Source organism: Leptonychotes weddellii, chromosome 6 (genome assembly GCF_054177405.1).
Source record: "Leptonychotes weddellii isolate Sample4059 chromosome 6, ASM5417740v2, whole genome shotgun sequence".
NCBI classification, from domain to species: domain Eukaryota; kingdom Metazoa; phylum Chordata; class Mammalia; order Carnivora; family Phocidae; genus Leptonychotes; species Leptonychotes weddellii.
In genome coordinates this window covers 86,752,601-86,774,807 of record NC_138374.1, presented here as the reverse complement: position 1 = coordinate 86,774,807, position 22,207 = coordinate 86,752,601, and the positions used below count along the sequence as shown (strand labels likewise).

Genomic DNA, 22,207 nt, shown 5'->3' with positions numbered 1-22,207 from the left:
CACGCCCAGAGATTCTGATCCCCAGGCAGCAACCCGGGATTTATGCCAGGCACAGAGGCCTGACCTAACGCTGCAGGGTTTAGAATTCAGAGCCAATAGACCAAGTGTCCCCAAGGAGAAAAGCAAACGATTTTCTGAAGACAGTGGGACCTGCTGTTTCCTCTTAGGAACCCATTAATAAAATGATAATAAAACTAAAGTCTTAAAAGAACATATTTAAAAGAACATATTTAGATCAATTGTTCCCTTCAGCAGGTTGTAATTCCTGTAACTCTCAGGGAACAGCTTTGAGCTCTGCATAGCAGCTCCCACACAAGACACAATCTGTTGCAGAGATGAGTCAGCCTACAGCGGGGAGGGGATGAGGCCAGCCTGCCGCCCTCCCCACAGCAGCTCGGCAGCTCAGCTGGGTTTTCTTGCAAGATGAGCTTTTCACCTGCGTTCCAGGTCACTTCTCTCTGTTTTAAAAGGAAGAGTAGCTCAGAGGCTTCCAAATTACGAGGAAAGTGGCCTGTCTCGGAAGCAGGTGTCCTCCTTCAGAGCAGGCATAGTGCCTGCCCAACCTTTCCCCAGCCAGGGTTTTCAAAATGCAAAGCTCTACAGACATCTTGGACCCCTCATTCCTGTGTGTTCCTCCCGTCTTCAATACCCCCAGCTATAGAATGACTTCGTGCACTGTCCTAATGGGTGTTGCAGGCATTTACTCGTTCATTCATTCATTCATTCATTCATTCACCAATGCTTACTGAGCATGATTCTGCCCTGGGCCCACTACCTGCCGGCCCCCCTCCCCTTCCCGTGAGCCTCTGCCCCAGAAGCCAAGCCAGAGCGAGAGGCCAGGCCGAGCTGTCTGCAGTCAGAGCACAGAGCCGAGCTGGGCAGAGTGGGGCAGCTCCCTCCCACCGCACCGCTGCACCCACAGACCAGGCTCCCTGGCTGCCCCTGGCCACAGTGGGGCATCTCCTGTCACGACTGGGAACTGTGCCTCGGACCCCCTCCCCCTGCAGTCCGCAGTTTGCCCAGGGCGGGGGAAGGGGGAGGTCGTTTTGTCTACCTCTCCCTCAACTGCCTACAAGAATGTCAATCAAGGGCTCGCCCGAGATAACTTTTTGTATCAGAAAGACTTATCTGAGTGATAGGACAAACATCTGTTTCCCGAACATTTGCTCTTCCATCTTCCTGTGACTTGTCTCCCCTCCCTCACCGGAGGCCCCAGACCCCTACCCCCTTCTCCTTAGCTCAGGGTGCATACAAGTCTCAGTGGCCTGACTGGCTTGGAGCCTCTCGTGTCTGCGGGGCTCCTGTATGTAGGAAATTAATTTGCTTTTCTCCTGTTAATCTGTCTCATGTCCATTTAATTATTAGACCAACCAAAGGACCTACGAGGGATGGGAACAGTTGACCATCCCTACAACCCCCACCAATGGGCATGGACTCCAGCACTTGAAGAGGTAACAGTCGTCAACCTCACGCAGGGAGCAGCTGCAACCTCCGGAGTCAGGGTCAGCACCTTTGGGCTGGGGGCAGATGACAAGTGCCTTCCTGTTCTCCGACCATTCACAAGCACAGCTCCTTGCAGCGCACGTCCTGCCCGCGCCGCGCTTCCCTCACCGCGGCCAGAATGGCCTTTCGAAAACTTCTATCTGGCCGTGTCACTTCTCTGCCTAAAACCCTTCGATGAGGCCACGCAGCACCGTGGCTGAGATCATGAATGCTAGAGCTGGACTGTCTGGTGTCAAATCCTGACGATCCCATTACGACCTGGGTGACCTTGAGCAAGTGACTTAACTTCCCTGGGCCTTGGTTTCCTCATCTGCAAAGTGGGAATAATAATAGTGTCTGTCTTTTTAAGAGTTGCTTGAAAAGGGCGCCTGGGTGGCTCAGTTGGTTAAGCGACTGCCTTCGGCTCAGGTCATGATCCCGGAGTCCCGGGATCGAGTCCCACATCGGGCTCCCTGCTCGGCAGGGAGTCTGCTTCTCCCTCTAACCCTACCCCCTCTTGCGCTCTCTCTCTCACTCTCTCTCTCTCAAAGAAATAAATAAAATCTTTAAAAAAAAAAAAAAAGAGTTGCTTGAAAGACTGACTGAAGTCAACTTTGGGCTTAGAACAATATATGGCACCGAGTAAGTGTTCTGTATGTTCTTACTGAATAAAGGATGGGTCCCTACTGCTTAGCATTTAAACTCCAGCTCCTTAAATGGTCTACAAATGTGTCACCATCGGCTCCACCAAACTTTCCGGTCTCTCCTGGCACCCCAGGGTCAGTGGGCAGTGCTCCAGACTCAGGGCCAAGTGCAGACCCTGCATGTACCTCTGCCCCCCCATCTACATCTCCCTCCCCGTCCCCGGCCTTTACTTAGACTTTCTTCTGTCTGGAAGGTTCTTCCCCACTAGCTCCTGGTGTCCCTGCCCACCCTTCTGCTCAGCCCCTGGCTGCATCAGGTTCAGTGGCCTCTCCCTGTTCTCCAGCTCCCTCAAGGCACTTCCTAAACTATATTCTAATCGCTTGCTTCCCGCTAGCCTCAAAAACCCACTCATCTTCTCAGCATGGCACACCGTGCTTATTGCCTAGTAGGGGCTCAATAAATATTTGATGAAAGAACAAATGTCCAAGCTGTATGATAAATTAGTCATCAGCCATATTTCCAACTCCCCAATCATTGCAGATAGAATCACCATTTGGACTCTGCTGTCAGTGCCAAGAAAAAGGTTCTTCTCTCCCGAGGTTATCCACATCCCAGACAGACGCTGGGGGTGCGGGGGGCAGAGAAGGGGCACAGGCCGAGCTTGGTTCCCCAAAAGGTGGCAAATGCAATGTTCCAGAGAACACGGGACCCCGAAGCATTGAGGAAAGGATGCCTGGACACTGGGTGGGATCAGAGACCTGACTGTCCCACTGATGCACCAAACAGCTTTCTTGCCTCTCTGGGCCTCAGTTTCCCCACCTTTAAAATGAGGGGCTTGGCTTTGTGCTCTCTGAGGAGTCCTCCAACTCTAAAAATAGTTGAGTCTATCCAAATACCGAAGATGACTTGATTCAAGCCAGGTCATCCCTCCATGCAAACATCTTCATTGGCTCCCCAGTGCCCTTAGAATCAATACTCAGTACTGTACCCGCAACAGGATTGTGTGCTCTCACTCTGGCCTGCTCCTGTCTAACTCCCCACTTCCCATCCAGGTGAAACTCCTCCTTTCCCTACTGAACAGGCCCCTTCCCTGTTCCTCCTGTATCCACCTGAAGTACCTTCCCTCCTCTGTGCAGATCTGACATCGTCCTTCTTTTCTAGAACCAAATCAAACCTCTGCTCCTTCATGCAACTGTCCCTAGCAGCCCAACCCACTGGGGCCATGACCTTCCTTATTTGTCTACAGTCTGGGTCTGCATAAGTGGATCAAACTGCATGATATACTGCCTCAGATCTTGCCTTCGTTGATGCCTACATAGGAGCATGTTCTCCTCGGTAGGAGTGGGGGCTTCTCAAGGAAGAGGCCCTGTCTTCTCTCTTGCCACCCTTTCCTCTTACCCTGCCTCAATAATCCGTGAGCCAGAGAAGAGTATTGGGTGAACAGTGGCTGAATAAGCAACTTGCTGGCTGAATCATACATCCTCCGAGTAGTCACAGATGTTCAGAGGAAAGGGCTAGATGCGGGCAACGATATAAGGCACCACCGGTTTATCAACCACAAAGAGAGTTTTCAAAAACAAAATGCTTCAGGGTACCCCAGCTGTCTCATCAGCAACCAACCAGTCACCTCCCTCGTGTACCTGAGGCTCCTTCCAAGAAGAGAACCACACATTCCTACTGTCATCTTACTCCTGTCTCATCTGGCCCCCATACATCCTTGGCCCCATCCCTGATGGTACCAGAAAAATCAAAGCTGAAAGGAAATTCGAAAGAGAAGAGCCTATCAAAGCACCCCACCTCCCCGTGGGCCTCCTGCCGAACGTCAACCCGTCAATCCGTTCTGACCTTGTGGACCCAGTCTACTTTTCATGACTCATTTTTACCTAAAATGGACTCTCCTGACTGCTTATTTTCTTTTCTCCAACAAGAATGCCAGGAATCCTTACCCAGTGGTATCTGTTCTGAAGTATCCAATGTTGCTGCTCCTTTCATGAGTCTTCCAAACATAGAAGACTCTAGCACTCACCTCCTCACTTCCCTCCCTCCTTCTGTGCACGCTTTCCATGCTGTGTACTAATAATCATCACAAGCACACTCACCAGGGTCGGCAAAGCCCTTCACAGCCCCCATCTCGTTTCCGTGGAGAAGCAGGCTTGCCAGGAGCCCTGCCCCTGAGCCCTCCACAGCTACCACCATCCCCAGACCTCCACCTGACGTCTAGGGACAGAGAGGCCTGCTGTGGTAAGGGAAAGTGTCCAGACAGAACGGCAGGAGCCGGGAAAGGTGGCAGGGAAAGACCGTGACAGGAGGACAGGCAGAAAGCCAAAACCCAGAGATCGAAGTGAACAGGTCAGTGGAAATAACAAGACCCATTTAGAAATCTCTATCTCCTCTCTGGGTGTCATTTCCAGCTAGGGGTTTTCTCGGTGTCATGATAAGGTAGAGTTGGGGAATAAAACTGAGAACAGCACTTCCTTTCCCCCAAACCCCAGATGGTGCCAGATACAGATTTCTTTCGGCCACAGTGGTCTGCTGATTTAGAGCAGATTTAGAGTCCTCCAGCCCAGCACCCCGGTGGCCCCCGTGCAAAGAGACAGCACTCCATTTGTGCCGAAATCAGCTTTACCAAAAAGACACTTCCCGGGGCACCTGGGTGGCTCAGATGGTTAAGCATCTTCCTTCAGCTCAGGTCGTGATCTCTGGGTCCTGGGATCGAGTCCCCACGTCAGGCTCCCCGCTCAGTGGGGAGTCTGCTTCTCCCTCTGCCTCTCCCTTGTGCTTGTGCTCGCTCTCTCTCTCTGAAATGAATAAATAAAATCCTTTAAAAAAAAAAAAAGACATTTCCCTATAGATTATTTTTATAAAGCATGGCTAGGTTCCAGAACCACCTGCAAAAAACCTATTTCCACCCAAAATGTAGCTGAAATAGTACACGCTTAGAAAAAGAAAAACCATTTAGTGGAGGAGGTGGTGGATGAGTGTGAAATACGGGATGAATACAAATAAATGATGTTAAATAATGAGTAAAATTGGGTTGAGAGTTCCTTGAGGGCATGAGCTTTTCTTAGTGAATTATTTGTCTGCCTTCCAGGTCATAGCTCACAACCCATCACTGAAGGTTTTTGCTCCCTGAATTCCAGTGCTGGAGAATAAAGCCAGTTTCATCAGAGGTGGATAAGGAGGGACCTGAAGACTTGTGTGGATCTTCTAGAATGACTTCCAGGACTTTAGATCCTGATTGTCCCGTTGTCTATTATCACCTCCGATCTAGAACTTTCCTTTCCTTGACACAGATACGTTGGTAGCAATATCCATGCATTTATCAATAATACCAAGAATCTTTTTTTTTGTCCAAAATGAATGAAACAAATTAAAAGGGAAAACAGAGGAGCCCAGAAAAGGAAGTAAGTGAAGGAGGGAGTTTTCCCCAAAGTTATCTGGGTAACAGTGTGGAAAGAAAAGAAACATTTTTAAGCTGGAAGAAGAAAGACAGCAAAAAGAGAAAAAAGGAAGGAAGAGGTTGGAGGAGGAGGGAAATGGAGGGGAGGAAAGGAGAGGAGCAAAGGAAGGTGCCTAACATTTACAGGCCTCAGTTAACCCGCTTACAAATGGAAAAGTACCTTCCTCCAGGATGCGAGGATGAAAAGAAAGAGCCCAGTAGAATGTGAGGCACAGTGCTTGGCATCCCGTGCATCCTCAAACACGGCAGCCGCCATTTTTGTTACTACCATAGGCCTCCTAAGAGTGTTCCAAGACCAGCAAGGTTGCAATGAGGACTGTGTCACCTCATGCCAACCCTCAGCTGTGGCCCACAGAGAGACACACTGCACATCACCAACCAGGACGCCGGGGAAAGGAAGAAATAGCAAAAGCAGAGGCTGCTGGCTGCGGACGGAGCACAAACTCACAGCGTGACCCAGGCGTGCAGGGCAAGGCTGTTCCCTCGGCGCCGGGAGGTCCCTGGGAAGAGGTGCATTCAGCAGTGGGGGGACCGGGGACTTCTGCCACATTGTCCAGTTACCCAGCAACCAACCCGTTCCCTGTTTGGGAGAATTTCCTATTTTGTGAGTCTTTAAGGAAAGAGGCCGCTGCATTCACACTAGAGAAGGCCGTGAACCGTATCGCCCAGAATGATAACTAAGACACCGTGTGCTCCCCGCCTCATGACCCACCAGAGCCAACCTGGTGCCCACTCGTTTGCCAAGTCTGCTTCTCCAGCTCCCCAGAGTTCCTTCTTTATGGACACCCAAAGGAGTCCCACCTGGCACCCAACTCAGGGGATCTGCACTGCCTGCCCAGTGATGACTTTGTCACTTCATCAGGTCACCTCCTGACTCAGCAACAGAGCACCTTGAAGACCTGTCTTTCCACCCTAAGCAGATATGCTCTGCACCTCACACCCAAACCAAGGGCCAGCAGCCCCTCCTTCAGCGTCTCCGGTGCCCTGAGCCCCTACCTCCCCCGACAGCACTTCTGTTCTTGAAGAACTCTGATTGGGGGCAAGTTCCCACTTACAACAAAATCGCGTCTGGCTCTTCGAAACTCCCACCCATGAAACCTATCTGCTCATTCCATTTTCAAAGAGCAGTTACTTTGTCATAGGGTTGAAACAAAACAGAGTTCCTGCTTTTATGCATTCTAGTGTGGAACAACAACCCAGAACAGAAAGCAGTTACTGAGAACAGAGGCTGGCCTGCTGCTAAGCTCTTTGCAGGAAGACATTTAATGCTCACAACTTCCCTGTGAGGAGGTATAATTATCACCACCGCCCCCCTCCCCCCAGGTTATACATCACGGGATGGAGTCCAGAGAGGTTGCTGAACATGCCTGAGGTTACACACCTGGAAAGACACAGGCCCAGGGTGTGAACCCTGCAGGCGAACGCCACGGCCCAGCATCCTATGCGAGGTCCCGCTGAGACAGAACAACGGCCCGGAAAAAATGTCCTTGTTCAGTCGCTGACCTGTGCTTTGAAAAGAAGAGCAGCGAAGCGGGGAGAGGGGAATAGAGGGTAAAGGGTGGTGGGCTGACGTTCACGTGCTCAGGGAAGGCCTGCAGGAGCAGAGGGTGCAAGCAGGGGAGGCCCGGGGACAGGGAACTCGTTCTGGCCCCTGATGCCACCTGCAGCTAGTCAGTCCCACCTCTGTATGAACAACTCTCATGTGCCCCTTGCCCTTCTCTGCACCTCCTTCACACACCCCTACTTTCCGTGTTTTGTTTGCTCTGGAGCCTGCTAACCACCTGCAGGCCGGCCCTGCCCACACCCCTGGGGCCCACGTCTTCCCCCACGGCAGGTGATCCGCGGGTGGCAAGGCCGCCCCGCATCCCCTCGCTCCGCCCAGGCCCGCGCATCTCTGAATTCTCACGATCTCTTCAGCTGCTGTATCGAATTACTCCCAGATCTTTTCCCAGAAGCAGTTCGCAGTCTATATTTGGACCGTTGCTTTTTTTAAATCTGTGAAGTTCTAACTTCATCCTGTTAGTTTCAGCCCGCTATTCCAGGCCACTGAAATTATTTTTGAATCTCTGGCCTGCCATCATTGTTACTAGGTTCCACCGAGCTTTGTCTCATCTGCTGGATTATAAAATGTCTCTCTCTTCAATTGATGCATAACTAAAATTTTTGAACAGGTCAAAGCCAGGGTCAAAGACAAAGTCTTCTGCCTCAACCAGAGCCCATCCTCCAGGCTCAGAAAGGATGACGCTGTTATTCCAACGAGTCTGGAACATCTGACAACAGTAACATCCAGTCAAATATGATACACTCTTCTCCCTGGAGATAACACAGAACACCCTTTCCTAATGTCAGGCAGAAATGGCAACACACTATATCCATAGCTCTCCTTAAACTTGCAAATTAATTGCCCTGTTTTTAGAAATAGACTGATGTTCATTTCTTATCTCTTTTTTTCCTATAGGAACTGATCCCTGCATCCATTTCAAAATATTCAGCATCTCTTTAAGAAATGGATTTTGAGGGGCGCCTGGTGGCTCAGTCAGTTAAGCATCCGACTCTTGGTTTTGGCTCAGGTCCTGATCTCAGGGTTGTGGGATTGAGCCCTGTGTTGGGCTCTGTGCTCAGCGCAGGGTCTGCTTGAGATTCTCTTCCCCCCACCACTGTCTCTCAAATAAATAAATAAAACCTTTTTTTAAAAATGGATTTCGAATGTGATCTGTATTAATAGCTTACTTATCTGCCTGCAGTTCTCAGATTTCTCAGTGTTATCTGCGATAGTCTGAAGTCCTAGCTACGTATTTCTTCAGGAGAGCTCACCATCACTTTGTCCCAGAGGAGAGGGGCCTGGCTTTTTTTAATTGTCTATTCTCTCTTCTGGAGAACAGGAAACTGGAAACACATTGGGGGATAAATAAGCATGAATAAACGTAATAAGAGAATCAGAAGAGAAGATTAATTTTTTAATATTGAATGAGCCACTCCATAGAGTGAGGATCTCTGGATCCAAACAAGGTTTCAAAAGCCTTTTCTATTATGCACAGCAACTTGTAGAAGTCTGCCCTGCCTAAGCCCCCTTCCTAACATGTTTTTCCCTAGGTATTGAGTATAATATTCTTTCCTTTTCTTTCAAGCTTCCTCCTGCAGGCAGCACCAAGTGGGAGGGCCAGTGGGGGAAGCCTGCACCCCCAGGTACTAGACCTGGTTTCTCCCTGGCTCAGTGCTGGACTGTTTTGAGTCACTGCACAAGTTCACGCCACCACCCCAAACCCACCAACCTTCCCTCTGTACGGTCTGTCTTCAAGGAAATTGTTGGAGGTGTCAAAGCAAAGGGATGATATGAATCTAAGTCAATGACTGAACACTTCCCCTCAACAAAAGGTGAAAAAAAGAAGAAGAAGAAGAAGACACACACTGCAGTGAAGAAAATAAAAATAGAGACACCTGATTAAGATCTCAGTGCCATTATGTACCCAGGACCTGAGACCCGCTGACTTTAGGGCAGTACACGCCGCTTTCTTCCGGCCGTTCTAGACTTTCATGGGAAATGAATTGATGCCTTTGAAAAAAAGAGTAAAAAAATGATCATTCTTAATGCTAATGGGCATATGTCAAAAGTAGTGTATTTATTTATTGCCTGTCATAAGCTAACTTGGTTCAATCATTTTGCAACCTTAATGCAAAGCAAAGGTTTAATATGAAATTCACACTCCCAGGAAGTTTCCCTGAAGAAACAAAGAGAAGACAAAAAATATTTAGACCCAACGTTTTTTGGTGCAGCATAAAGATGTCAGCCCTGCACAGTCCCAGTTAGATATTATGCACTCAAAAATATTTTTTGAAAAGCTAAATAAGTCCAACAGTCTGATAATGATTTAATAAATTTTGGCGAACAAGATGAACAAGAAAACAAGATGGAATATTATACAGAAATTAAAGTTACAATAGAAACTCTCTAAAAAATATGAGGATGATTGTACAGTATAAAATTAAGTAAATATGCTGTATTTCACAATAACATCCACATTGATGGCAATTAAATAGATATATGCACGCAAAAAGAGGATAATATGCAAAAATAGAAATAGTTATGCAAAGTGAGAGCACTGAAAGAGATTTTTATAATTTTATTAACTTTTCTTTTATTCGGTTGTATTTTACCACTTCAGAAGTGCTTTTTGCAGGGGCCCCTGAGTGGCTCAGTCGGTTAAGCGTCCAACTCTTGGTTTCTGCTCAGGTCATGATCTCATGGGTCAGGATCTCATGAGTCATGAGATCGAGCCCTGCGTCAGGTTCCACACAGCGGAGTCAGGGAGTCTGCTTGAGATTGTACCACCTGTGAAGGGAAGAGGCTGTAAAGATCTTTGGGATATATTTAAACAATTATTTTAAAAATCATTTTGTATGACGCTTGGAGGGTTAAAATGCCTGTCTTAGTGGGAGATACTCTTAGCCTCCCTTAGACAAAACTGCCCAAACTGGACTCTTCCTTCTTGAAACTTAGTTACTTGATTTACTCTCTCAATAAAATGGAGGTTGAATATCTACTTTGCCGCTGGATTCTCATACTCTTTCTGAAAATACAATCGCTCTCTTTTTCTAATGTTGTCACCTAAACTTCTGGGGCTTGTTTTGGAAGTGCCTCCCAGGACTCGTCTTCCCTTCCAAAAGGTCACAAAAAGGAGTGGCCCGAATTCGACACATCACCAAAACCAGCCATTTGCAGGGCAGGGGGCACTGAGAGGAGCTATCTCTTGGGATCAGGCATCTGGGTGCATCTCCAGGGGCTCTCAGATGGCTGCCTTCTTCTCCCCAGAACACATGCAAAAAAAAAAAAAAAAACGTATTTTAAACAGGCAATAACCAGGTTTTGTTAAACATGGAGGGTGCCATGTCCAGAAAGAAAAATAAGCACCCATCTTGCAGCCCAGGAAGAGTGTGGAAGAGAGAAGGGAATTCTTCCCAGCTCAGCCTTCGTACTCTTAAGAGGGCAGGTAATGAGGTGACTGCACAGAGATGATCCTCAGGCGAAGGAGGAGTGCGTCTCCCGCCCGAGCACTAAGGAGCTTATAGGAAGGCAGAGATTCTTCCACTAGATCTCAGGGCCAGGCCATTGTATAACATCCTAGCAACTTTGATCAATTAGGAGATTGGGTCTACTAGTTTCTATTGGGCTTTGCTACCTCCAGAGTGCCAGGGATTGGACAGGTGTCACCTCCCTTGGATCTCACAACAGCCCTGCAAACTAAGTATTATGATCCCTCACTCTACAGAGGAGGAAGCAAAGGCACAGCAAGCTTTAAAAATGATGTCAACTTACTCATCAGAGCAACGGAGAGCCAGAGTTTCAAGCCAGGTCTGCCGAGCTCCCAGAATGGTGGTGCCTTTCACACTCCCTAACCCTATTTACCACGCCATCCAACAGAGGAAGAGTTTGGGGTGGAAGGAGAATCTGGTCCTTAGCAGCACCCAGCAATTTGCTCAAAGCCCGAGAAATAAAAGACTTGCTCCCCTGGTTTGTGCTTGTTTCCTCTCTTTCCAGTCTCCCCATCACTGTCATTGTGTCCCCTAAATTTGGAGAGCATTCATATGGCTTTTCATAAATAAGATTCCTTTTGTTCTACAATAAGCATGCTAACTTTGATATTCAGGGAAAAAAAATCAGTAAAACCACGTTTAAAATTCAGAAAACCGAGGAGACAGCAAGAGAAAACAAACTAACCAACATACAATTTTCAGCTTGGTTTTTAATCTCTCTTAACACAGTTCACATCTCCATCCATTGTCATTATGAGTGTGTATCCAGGACCTAATGATGTTAAATCTGGAACACTTTAAGCCATCCAAGCAAGGCTTGGACCTCAGGGATCAAGGAATTGGATTGAGGTAGATGCTTTGATCCCGCCAAGAGCCCACACCTTTGACCTAACCTTTCCAGACACGACCCTTGCCCTCGTCTGGATTTGCCTCCCTGGGGCACTAGTGCATGTGCACAACAGTAGCCCCCCCACCCCGCCCCGGGAACTCAGCCGGGACTCTCCAGACCCGTGCAGCTCCTGCTCATACACAGCCACCTGCTGAGCCTTGTGGGCTCAGGACCCCTGGCCCCAAAAGTCGTTCTGAGGCGGCAGCTTTAAACGGGGTGACAGTCACCATTTAGACTGGCTGTGTGCCGGGGCCCCAGCTTACAGTCATCAGAGCTCCCAGGTGTCTCTTTGCGAAAGAGATGCAAAAGATGCCCACGCAGCCTACCTGGCAGTGCAGACTCCTCCAGCTATCCCTCAGGTGGGGGAATACGCACATGGGTGTCAGGGCTCAGAATGTGGTAGATGCCAGGTGACCTCGGTAGTCCACTCCTGCAACCCAGCCTCTCCTGAAAGTGGCTCTCTTCTGGGTCCATGGGTCCCCTGATCTGTGCCCCAGCTCCCGCCTGCGCAGTAGGCACCCCCCTGGCTGCCCAGGACCGCTGGGGCCCTCCAGGTCTGTGGGCTGGTCCTGAGTCACCTGCAGAGGCTCCTGAGGGAAAGGAGGCCCCCCACCACACAAATCTCTTTTGAGGCGACAGCTGCCTGTTGGGACTTGCTGCATGGTGGGGCCTGGAGCTTCTCCAGCAACTAGAGCTACCCTGAGTCATAGGAAGATACTCAGGCCAGCCCTCCCACCACCACAACCCCACCCTCACCCCCGGCATTGCACTTGAGTTTCCTCCAGACCTGCCTTCAGGGAAAACGTTCTCTATTGAGTAGGTTAGGGCTTGCAACGAGGCAAATGACATATTCCTCCAAAAGAAACTGTGACCTGGCCTCTCTTGAACCTCTTGCCCTGTTCCCTGTTCCTGGAGCCCATGAACTATATGGACAGGACCAGGAGGCACCCCTCAGCAGACCTTGGGCAGCTGGAGCCCTCCAGGCCTGTGGAGTGAGGACCCATCCCCACCTGCACGGCCTCAATCGTGGAGGGAGCCACCAGCCCAGAAATGCCATTAGGGTGGTAGCTGCAAACTGGTGATAGTCAGTCCCCATTTGAACTTGATACCTGATGAGGACCTAGCAACCACGACTCCCAGCAGTCTTTTCCTGAAGACTGACCTGCTCTGCCCTGGGAAGACAGTAGAGTTCCCTCTTCCCTCCAGCTCCGCTGTCAGGGTAGGTTGGGGCTTGGCATTATGCTGATGCCTTGTTCACCCAAGGGGCCAATCCTGTGAGCCGCCTCTCCTGCCCCTTGCTGTGTCCCAGGTCCCTGTCTTCCCTGGGGTGCTGTGCACATGCCCCCTTCAGCAGGTTATGCTGTGCAGCTCGGCGCACAGAATGAGTGTCCTGTACCAGTGCCTTACTATATCTTTCTGAGCCTCCATTTCCCAGTTAAAACATGTGGATAATAGTCTCTGCAAAGGTCAAGTTAGATAAAAATACCTGACATCTCTTTGTAAGTTATAAAGCACCGCGGCCATATTTTTGCATGCTATATTTTATACATGGATTTCCTTGATATTCTTCTTGTCAACCTCCTCATTTGCATGCTCTCTGGCAAATGGAAATCTGAGACACAGCGGAGTAATTCTGGAGACACAGAAAAAATGCAAATTTTGAGCAAACCTAGCATTCATACACAGATTTATCAGGAAATGCTTTACATTATAAGCAAAGAATTAATTTTGGTGACGTAATATGTGAAAATAGAATTGTAGAATTTGAATGTATGGGATTCCAAGTCTCATTCATTAAGCCAAGAAGGCTTTCTGAAGAAGGAGGGATTTCAGGCAACATATAAATATGAGAAAGATGAACCTAAAATGCACTTATGTGGGTGAAGTGGTCCACTGACCCAGCACAGCAAGTGGATGTATCTCATCGATCACCCCAGCTCTTAGGAGAACACACGGGGTACACGGGTCATGTTCTCCATCTCACTGAAGTCACAGGGAGACCTCGCAAGATGAGAAGGTCAACCCGGCCACTTGGATGGCAAAATCAGGTTTCTTATCCTCTGTAAACCTACAGCTCTCCGCTGCCCTTGGAATGGAAGGCTACTTAGATGATGACGAATGAGGAGAAGAAGAGACATCTGACAGGGGCTGTCCTGCTCGCGCCCACCCTAGCTTCCTCTCCACAGCCTTTGGTAGCCACATAAATAGCTTTCAGGCAAGCTGAAAAACTCATCCTCAGCAAGAAGATTGCTTCTGCAAGTGCAACAGCCTCAGCTGAAACAGGCTGGCTTCTTGGGGCGCCCGGGTGGCTCAGTCGGTTGAGCGGTGGACTCTTGGTTTCAGCTTGGGTCACGGTCATGGTCTCGGGGTGGCAGGATCGAGCCCCACATCCAGTTCCACACTCAGCACAGAGTCGGCTTGGGATTCTTTCCCTCTTCCTCTCCCTCCCGCTCTGCCCTTCCGCATGCTTGGTCTCTCTCAAATAAATAAAATCTTAAAGAAAAGAAAAGAAAGGAAATAGGCTGGCTCCTTAAAAAACTTTGACAGCCCTCTAAAAAAATCCTGTTGAAGTAGTAGTACGTGTGGGAGTGGGGAGCAGGGGTGATGGGGGTGGGTTTACTAAATTCTAAGAACCATCTGGCCTTTGGGAGACAGGACTCAGGTTTTCTGGGCCCTAGCAGAGCACTTGTTTTCACACACACCCCTGCCCGCCCCCCTTTTGTCCTTTTCCTTCCTCTGGGATGCAGCTTGATGCGATGGGTCAATCACCTACTCTCTGAAGGCTCTGCCTTAGAAGTAGATAGATTCTTCCTCCTGAGCTAATCCTTGTCAATTAGAAAACCCATCTTGACATCTGTCTGGGGTCCATATATTATCTACAAGATGCCCATTAATGCTGCAGGGCCCGCGGTCATGGATCAGAAGGCGGACATCACTAAAGCATGCAGAACGACCTCCTCTAACGCCGACAAATTGTCATGAAACTTTCACATTTAACTGCCAAGCTGCGAGGAGAAAGGGCCTCAGAAAATCACAAGCTCTGCCTCCTTGCACACCTCCAATATCAAATGGTCTCCGGAGCATCAGGACCAAAATTGTATTGTATTGTCCTCAGAGGTGTTTCATAAACGACGGCCTGTTTGGGGTCTTGTTTGTTTTGTTTGCCTATCCTATTCAGAAGGCAGCTTTTGTCCTGACAAAGTTTCACTTATGGCTATTGCTGTCTTTAGAGCTGCTCATCTTGCATGGGTAGGTCTCTCTCTAAAAGGAAAATCTGCAATAACACTTTTTTCTTAAGCTCTGCGGCAGAGGACTGCCGGGCGCAATAGGGTCGGCGCTTTGCTGCCACCTAGTGTCAGGCCTCGAGGTTGCAGCGGGAAAGAGGCCGGGGCCGCTGGAGGATGGGATCTTGCAGACCTTCACAGCCCGTGGTGGTCCCAGGTGAGGCCTGGCAGGCTCCCGGGCCCAATGCTGCATGGAGACAAGGGTGAGGGATTGTGCAGAGTTCTGGGTCACGACTGATTTCAGGAGGCTGGCCATACATACCCAGAGGCAGCAAACCCAAGCCTGCCCCCCAAGTCCTCACCAGGACAAAGTCAGTGTGGCCCCCACTCTCCCACTCCCCGGAAACCTTTCCTTTTTTTTTAATACTGTGATTTTTTTTTTTAAGATTTTATTTTATTTATTTGACAGAGAGAGAGAGCACAAGCAGGGGGAGCGGCAGACAGAGGGAGAGGGAGAACCAGGCTCTCCGCCAAACAGGGAGCCCGACATGGAGCTCGATCCCAGGACCCTGGGATCATGACCCGAACTGAAGGCAGACCCTTAACCAACTGAGCCACCCTTGCCCACAGACTTTTCCAATTGGCCTCGGTGATTTTTTCCGCCTGAATCCCACGCCCCTCTGCCATTGGTGAATAAATGGATAAAGGGCAGAGGAGAGAGGGAAACATTAGCAGTGTGATGTCTGGGCTCCGCAAGCCCCTACAGAGAGTTTGAGCCTAAAACCAAGACTGCTGAGGGAGAGAATGCAATCTTAATTAAATCCATGCCCAGAAATCTCCAGGAGACACCAGCTATCAAGGGGATGTGCATGGTTTCTAGGAAGGGCTGGACAGGACCCCATGACCCAACTACAAACAAGCACTCAAGGAAAAAAGCTAAAGCTAATTTAACTAAACATATGTCTGATGGTTGTTTGTGGTCCTCCTGCAAGTCCAAAGCCCCAGGAGCACCTGATGTGTATTCTTTTTTTTTTTTTTTAAAGATTTTTTTTTTTTTTAAGATTTTATTTATTTGCGAGAGAGAGAATGAGAGACAGAGAGCATGAGAGGGAGGAGGGTCAGAGGGAGAAGCAGACACCCTGCTGAGCAGGGAGCCCGATGCGGGACTCGATCCCGGGACTCCAGGATCATGACCTGAGCCGAAGGCAGTTGCTTAACCAACTGAGCCACCCAGGCGCCCCTAAAGATTTTATTTTTATTTATTTGAGAGAGAGAGAATGAGAGAGAGAGAACACCTGAGAGGGGATAGGGTCAGAGGACGAAGCAGACTCCCTGCCGAGCAGGAAGCCCGATGCGGGACTCAATCCAGGGACTCCAGGATCATGACCTGAGCCGAAGGCAGTCGCTTAACCAACTGAGCCACCCAGGCGCCCTCTGATGTGTATTCTGTATGGGAACAAAATGGAGAACACTCACACAAGATTTCCTCGAACCTTTAGTAATAATGCTATGAACTTCACTTAATCAGAAGGATCGGGGTCAGGAAGGTTTAATTCTATTTTCTAGTGAACTGAGAGTAAAGACAGAAATTGTCTCTTATCCAGGAGAATGGTCTCTGGTAGTTACAATGCCCATAATCTGTGTCCTATGAATATTTCTGTTCATACATGGGAACAAGACTCTGAGATGTGCTGATCAAATTTCATACTGCATAGGCTGGGGAAGATTGATAATGCGTTAGGTGGCAGAATTTTCATTCAAAAATCATTCAACAGGCGAAAATTCAGCAGACTTCTAAGAGATGAGACTAAAGCCTGCAAAGAGCTTTTTGTTGAAGTTGATCACACAAATAAAGCATGTGCAAACTTGGCTCGATAGCAGCGGATATAGGTTGCTACCCGCAGGTGACCAGGCACCGCTGCCGAAAATGCCAAAACAGTCTTCGGCGACACCCACAGAGACAGGTGCCAAAGGTGAACAGAGGCAGACGCTAGTTAAAGTAGTCAGGACGGACTGAATCAGGAAGAGGGAAGAGTCTGGCATGAGCTGAACTTCACTTCAGCTTGCACAGAGGTAACTGGGTGTCTGAGGGAATGGGGGAGTAGAGTCGGGGAAGGAAAAATGATGAAAGGGGGGAGGGGGTTGGTCCTTGTGACACCCCCGTCTGGGGGTCTGTGTGACACTCCCATCTGGGTTGGCAAACTGGCACTTCCTGCAGTTAGTCTCCTACCTCTCAGAGGCTAGGAGACAGTATCGCTGGAAAAACAAGAAATTCCTTTGACAGCCTTGGGTTTCCTAGCACTCCATCTTCCTACCTCATCTCTCCGTCGCTCTGCTTCTCTCCCAGCTGCCTGGATTTCTCTGCCTCGCCAACAGCATGGGAGAGAGGGCAAATGGAGGACCCAAGGGCGGAAGGTGGCCCCTCCTCAGCAACCTGGGTCATTGCTCTTCCATTGTAGACTAGCTGAAATTGAACTGGAATCTGAAGACTAATGCCAGATTCCTGGGAAAGAGAGGGCAAAGAGCCTGGCTTGGCTCAGGAGGAACAGGGGAGGCAGAGGGGTTCGATGTAAGATAGTACCAACACCGCTTCAAGGTTCTCAACTCCCCCGGGAGTGAAGGAGCCCAGAGCTATGTGATTCACCCACGTTGAGTGAAGAGCGTGATTTCAGCGATTTCACTGGCAAAGGGGGTGGGTTTACACCATGCCAGGCCCTTTGCCAGCCTCCTGCAGGACGGTCAGGACCAAGGACACCTTCTGATGCCATCTGAGGGAGAGTAGTTCACTGGCTCACATGCTAATCAGGTTCCTATTTCCTAGAACTTATTTGGGGGGTTCTAACAACCCCTTCTCAGAGTTTCAGGGCTAGGTGAGGGCCAGTATGTGGTTCTGGCTCTCAGAGATCCCCACCGTGGCTCTTTTCTCCCCAGCCAACATTTATTCAACCTGAGAGCACTAGTCTGCTCTAAACCTGTGTCCTCACCTGGCTTTCCTGTCTACTGTTTATTACACAGATGGTGATGCCCTGGTTCTTTTGGTCTTTCCAAGTCAAATACCTTTTTCTCTCAAAAATACTAACTTTTTACCAGTTGTGAGAGCCTATTTTGGATCACAAAAGCTGATGTGTGTCGAGCGCTTGGGACAGGCGTCGGTAATGCACGCCGACAGGGAAGGTGCAGGTAGTGACTTCAGGGGGTGTGGAGAATCTCAGTTTTATTCTGCTTCGTGTTAGAGATAATTTAGAAATAAGGAAACCATGATATATATGACCAGTTCTCTTTCCTCAGAGACCAGAGATACAGGAATCCCAAAGACTTTTTAAAAAAGGGGAGTGGGCAACAGAGGGGGCAGAAAATAGATGGTGTGACCATAGCCAACTCTGGCATTCCCCCAGGGCATGGCTAAATATGAGAATATTCAGCATTAAGGTTCCACAAAAGGTAACTCTACCCTCCCCTTTCTCACAGGCTCAGGAATTAAAGGTGTGAAGCATAGTCAAGCCCAATTTCAACTTACCAATCACCCTAGATTCACATAGCTCTTTTCCTCTCATTATCCAACTACCAGCCCCTGTTATATTCCCCTCAGAATCTTGCCCATGCAGTCTCTGGACCCATTTGCTGGATCCCTGCCTTGGCTTCAGTCTTGAATTTGCCTACATAGATCCCACTTGGGAGCAGGGGACCAGGGCTGTCTTTCCTTTGGAACGCTGGAGTGCCATATATTAAGTTGACCCTTTGCCCCGTGCTAAGAGGATCCATCCTGGACCATGGAAAAGCCTCAGCCAAATGAGCAGCTGTCTCACATAGCCCAATGCCTGGCAGCTGAGGAGAGCTGGGACCATCCCAAAGCCCCATGGCACTGAGGCTAAAGCAACTGCCCAATGACACGAAGCTCATTGGCAGACAGCAAATCTGGGGAAAGGGCCTGGCTCTCCAGCGGAGGGTTCTCCCACCAAGAAGTGCTTTCCAGCTGGATCCAGAGGCCCCAAGTGTTTAAACTTTCTATGAGCAGGGCATGCTGATGGGCCACTTGAAACACAAAGAGACATGATACCTATCTATAAAGAGATTACAGAGCAGTCCAAGAGACATGGTGTACTCATTAAAAGGTAAATAACAATCTAAGGTAGTAAACAGAGTAAGTGAAAAAATGTCTGTTGATCACAGATCACTTCACATGGATTACCTGATTGGGTTCTTGCTACAGTAAGTCCTTGAAGGCTTGCTCAGGGACAGCACTGGCCCAGATCTCATTCCCTTTCTAACTCCTCTGCTCCTGCCAGCGGAAGTTCCATTCCCTTCTCAGAGATTCCTTGAGGAGTCCTGTCTGCCCTTGGGCAAGGCTTGGCTCTTTGGGACACACTCTCATCTTCTCCAAAGATAAGGATGTATGACCGACATGATGGCTGATATCCAGGCTGAGATGTCCATCTAGTGGCTAGAGAAATAGGGATGAATCTTACCGTCAGACACAGAACCAGCTCCTGCGTGATGAAGGCTTCCGGATCTGCCCCAGAAGTCATCGCCGCGGCCTCCGTGCTCACCACGTGGTGCACAACACCACTGCAGGGTCCGCCCGGCCTGTTCACAGAGCACCTGTCTCCCTCCCCGTGAACGGGAATCGGGTTTGCTTCAGCTCAGGGTCACCAGCACCCGCGCCTGGCAGGGCCAGTGCCCAGTGAGCATTTAGTGCACCGTACCGCGTTTAGTTGAAATCAGAGGTATTCGTAGGTATTTCACCTCCCTTTCCTTTTAGTTTGCATCTACTTTAAAATTCTGTACAGCTTACCTAAAGAGATGTCTTCTGTTGTTGACCAGCGCTACCAGATCCACTTGTCCAGTCCTTCTTCCATTCAGATGCCCCTGACTTGGCACAGAGTCAATATTCAATGTCTGTGATGTACCGTGAGAACGTACATGCTGCCTACAACCCCACAGCATGAGACGATGAAGACCTAAGACTGTCCACACTCACATGACTTTACTATTCCAGGATATTCTTTCCCAGAAAGATGAAATAGCAAATTACACTATTGTTTGCTTAAATGTCCTAGGGCGCCTGGGTGGCTCAGTTGGTTAAGCATCTGCCTTCAGCTCAGGTCATGGTCCCAGGGTCCTGGGATCAAGCCCCACATCGGGCTCGCTGCTCAGTGGAGAGCCTGCTTCTCCCTCTCCCTCTGCTGCTCCCCCTGCTCGTGCTCTCTCTCTCTCTGTCAAATGAATAAATAAAATCTTTTTAAAAAAACACAGAGATGTCCTAAAAACCCATGCATCTGAATAATACATCATTCAAATAGTCCCTTTCTCAGGCAACTAGACAAACCACTTGCTTATTAAACTATTTATTCATCAAGACCTGCTTCAAAAGCCTCATGTCACTGTTCCTGCCAAACTTAAACTGTTATATCATGGGCTTTGTCCATTCCCAATCAGATATCATCATTGAAATGCCCACTGTAAATCAGACCCTCAAATTCTATAAACATCCATCCTTGATCTTTCTCTCCTGAGACCATTAAGACTCTGTCAAGGTGGTTTATACTCCTTTACTGCAATAAGTAATAAACTCAATTTTGCTTCGTCAGCAGGTTTTCCTGGTGGTCTTTTTGGGGGTTGGCACACTGTGTTTTGTTCGACTGAACCCTGTCTCAGGCCTGGCCCTGAAGCTGTCCTCAATTCAAGATCAAAAAGCCCCAATCCTCTGTTGGGTTCATGCCAATTAAGGTGCATCTGAAGTCCACGAGCCAATGAATTGGCAAATAAATAATATTCTTCCCAGTAACACAGGACATATGTAATGGATTGGGGTTAAATTATCAAGATTGAACTGTTAATAGATTCTAGTTGCTACAAGAGAGAGGGCCAGATGTCTCTAGGAAAGCCGATTATGGTTGTCACTCGGATGCATCAGGCTCCCGAGGAGCCTGACAAGAGGAACGCCAGCCATCTCCATCGTAGGGTTTAAGGGCCTGCAAGCAGAGGTGTCACAAGCCACCTCTGAGCACCTGAATTGCCACAGTGTGAGACCCATTCCTTTTCATTTCCAGGACTTTATTTTTTAAGTGGAGTTAACATCCTGTCATCATTTTAGCCATTTCCTATGAAAACCTGCAGTCGGAAGTAGCTGCCATGCAGTTGAGAGCAAAGCCCTTCCTTGGAACAGAGAAGATAGGATCCTAAGAGCAAGAGATGAAGCCTCAGTGGCAAAATGCCAAGGCACTGGACGTTCCTTGTTCCTAAGTCTCTTGACGTGGAAGACACTGCAGTAGAATGAGTACAAAAATGACCCGCATTTGTCACTCCTTTCTGTATGCACACCTCTTGTGAAGCAAAATGGCTTCTTCTCACTGGGAAGCCATGTGGGAGGGTCAAGTGAGTGATCGCTACAGTCTTGTTGAATAAAACCACTGAGATTCAGGGTTTTACCTGCTGCCACATCCAGGTCCTTAACAAAGACGCAGACCTTCATATGCACTGGAGGGAGGAAGTATGGAATTTGTATTTTCTTTTGAATGTGGGTCGAACAGAAATAGAAACATCACCCCACAGGAGCACAGAACTAAGGAGATGCTTTTCTACCCTGCTACCTTTTAAGTGCATTGCACTGAAATATTTATGCTTGCTGCTTTGCAAATATACAGAATCATATAAATGCTAAACTCATAACATTATTAATTTATTGGATATCTACAGGCCTTTAGCTCCAGGAATGTCAGGGAGTTGTTAAATGACAAATAACTTTTTAAAAAAAATTCCAAGATAAAATAATGAAGTCAGCAGGAATGAATGGATACTTAATAAAGGACAGAAGCATGAGGTCAAAATAGAAGAAAGAAGTTCATTTCCATTCAGAAACACTGGTTGAGCCTCTACCACAGAACGGGTGTTTGTGTTTATTGTTAGAAATACAAAGATGTGGGCGCCTGGGTGGCTCAGTCGTTAAGCGTCTGCCTTCAGCTCAGGTCACAATCCCAAGGTCCTGGGATCGAGCCCCGCATCAGGCTCCCTGCTCCGCAGGAGGCCTGCTTCTCCCTCTCCCACTCCCCCTGCTTGTGTTCCCTCTCTCGCTGTGTCTCTGTCAAATAAATAAATAAAATCTTTAAAAAAAAAAAAGAAATACAAAGATGGAGATATAGCCGCCGTTCTGGGGGAGCTTCATCCAATGTGGGAGAAAAGGCCTAAAAAAATAAAACAGAGGCAGTTATAGGAACCCTGACTTTCAAAAGGTGACATTGTCCATAAAAGAGCGAACTTGGGAAAGTCCACCAACTGGCACTGGAAGAATTACATGGAAGATTATCCATCTTTGTCTGGGCTCTGAGTGGGAGAAAAGTTCTCCCTTCATAGTTTAAAACTTTGAACTGAGACATTGGATTTAAGGTCAGTTAGTCTAAAACCTTGGATCTGAGACTCTGGACTTAGCACTGGCTCAACATTTGGGAACAAGCAAACCCCAAGTTGCAAAAGTAACAT

The 22,207-nt window shown here is 48.5% G+C and overlaps 1 long non-coding RNA gene across 1 annotated transcript; it reads right to left on the bottom strand.

The window, feature by feature from the left end:
- Window positions 1–9,682: 9,682 nt before the first annotated feature.
- Window positions 9,683–12,181, bottom strand: LOC145722047 (uncharacterized). Its single transcript, XR_014146084.1, has 2 exons — window positions 11,834–12,181; window positions 9,683–9,917 (listed from the first exon to the last, which is right to left on the bottom strand). It is a non-coding gene; the product is annotated as an uncharacterized LOC145722047 (long non-coding RNA).
- Between the last annotated feature and the right edge of the window lie 10,026 nt (window positions 12,182–22,207).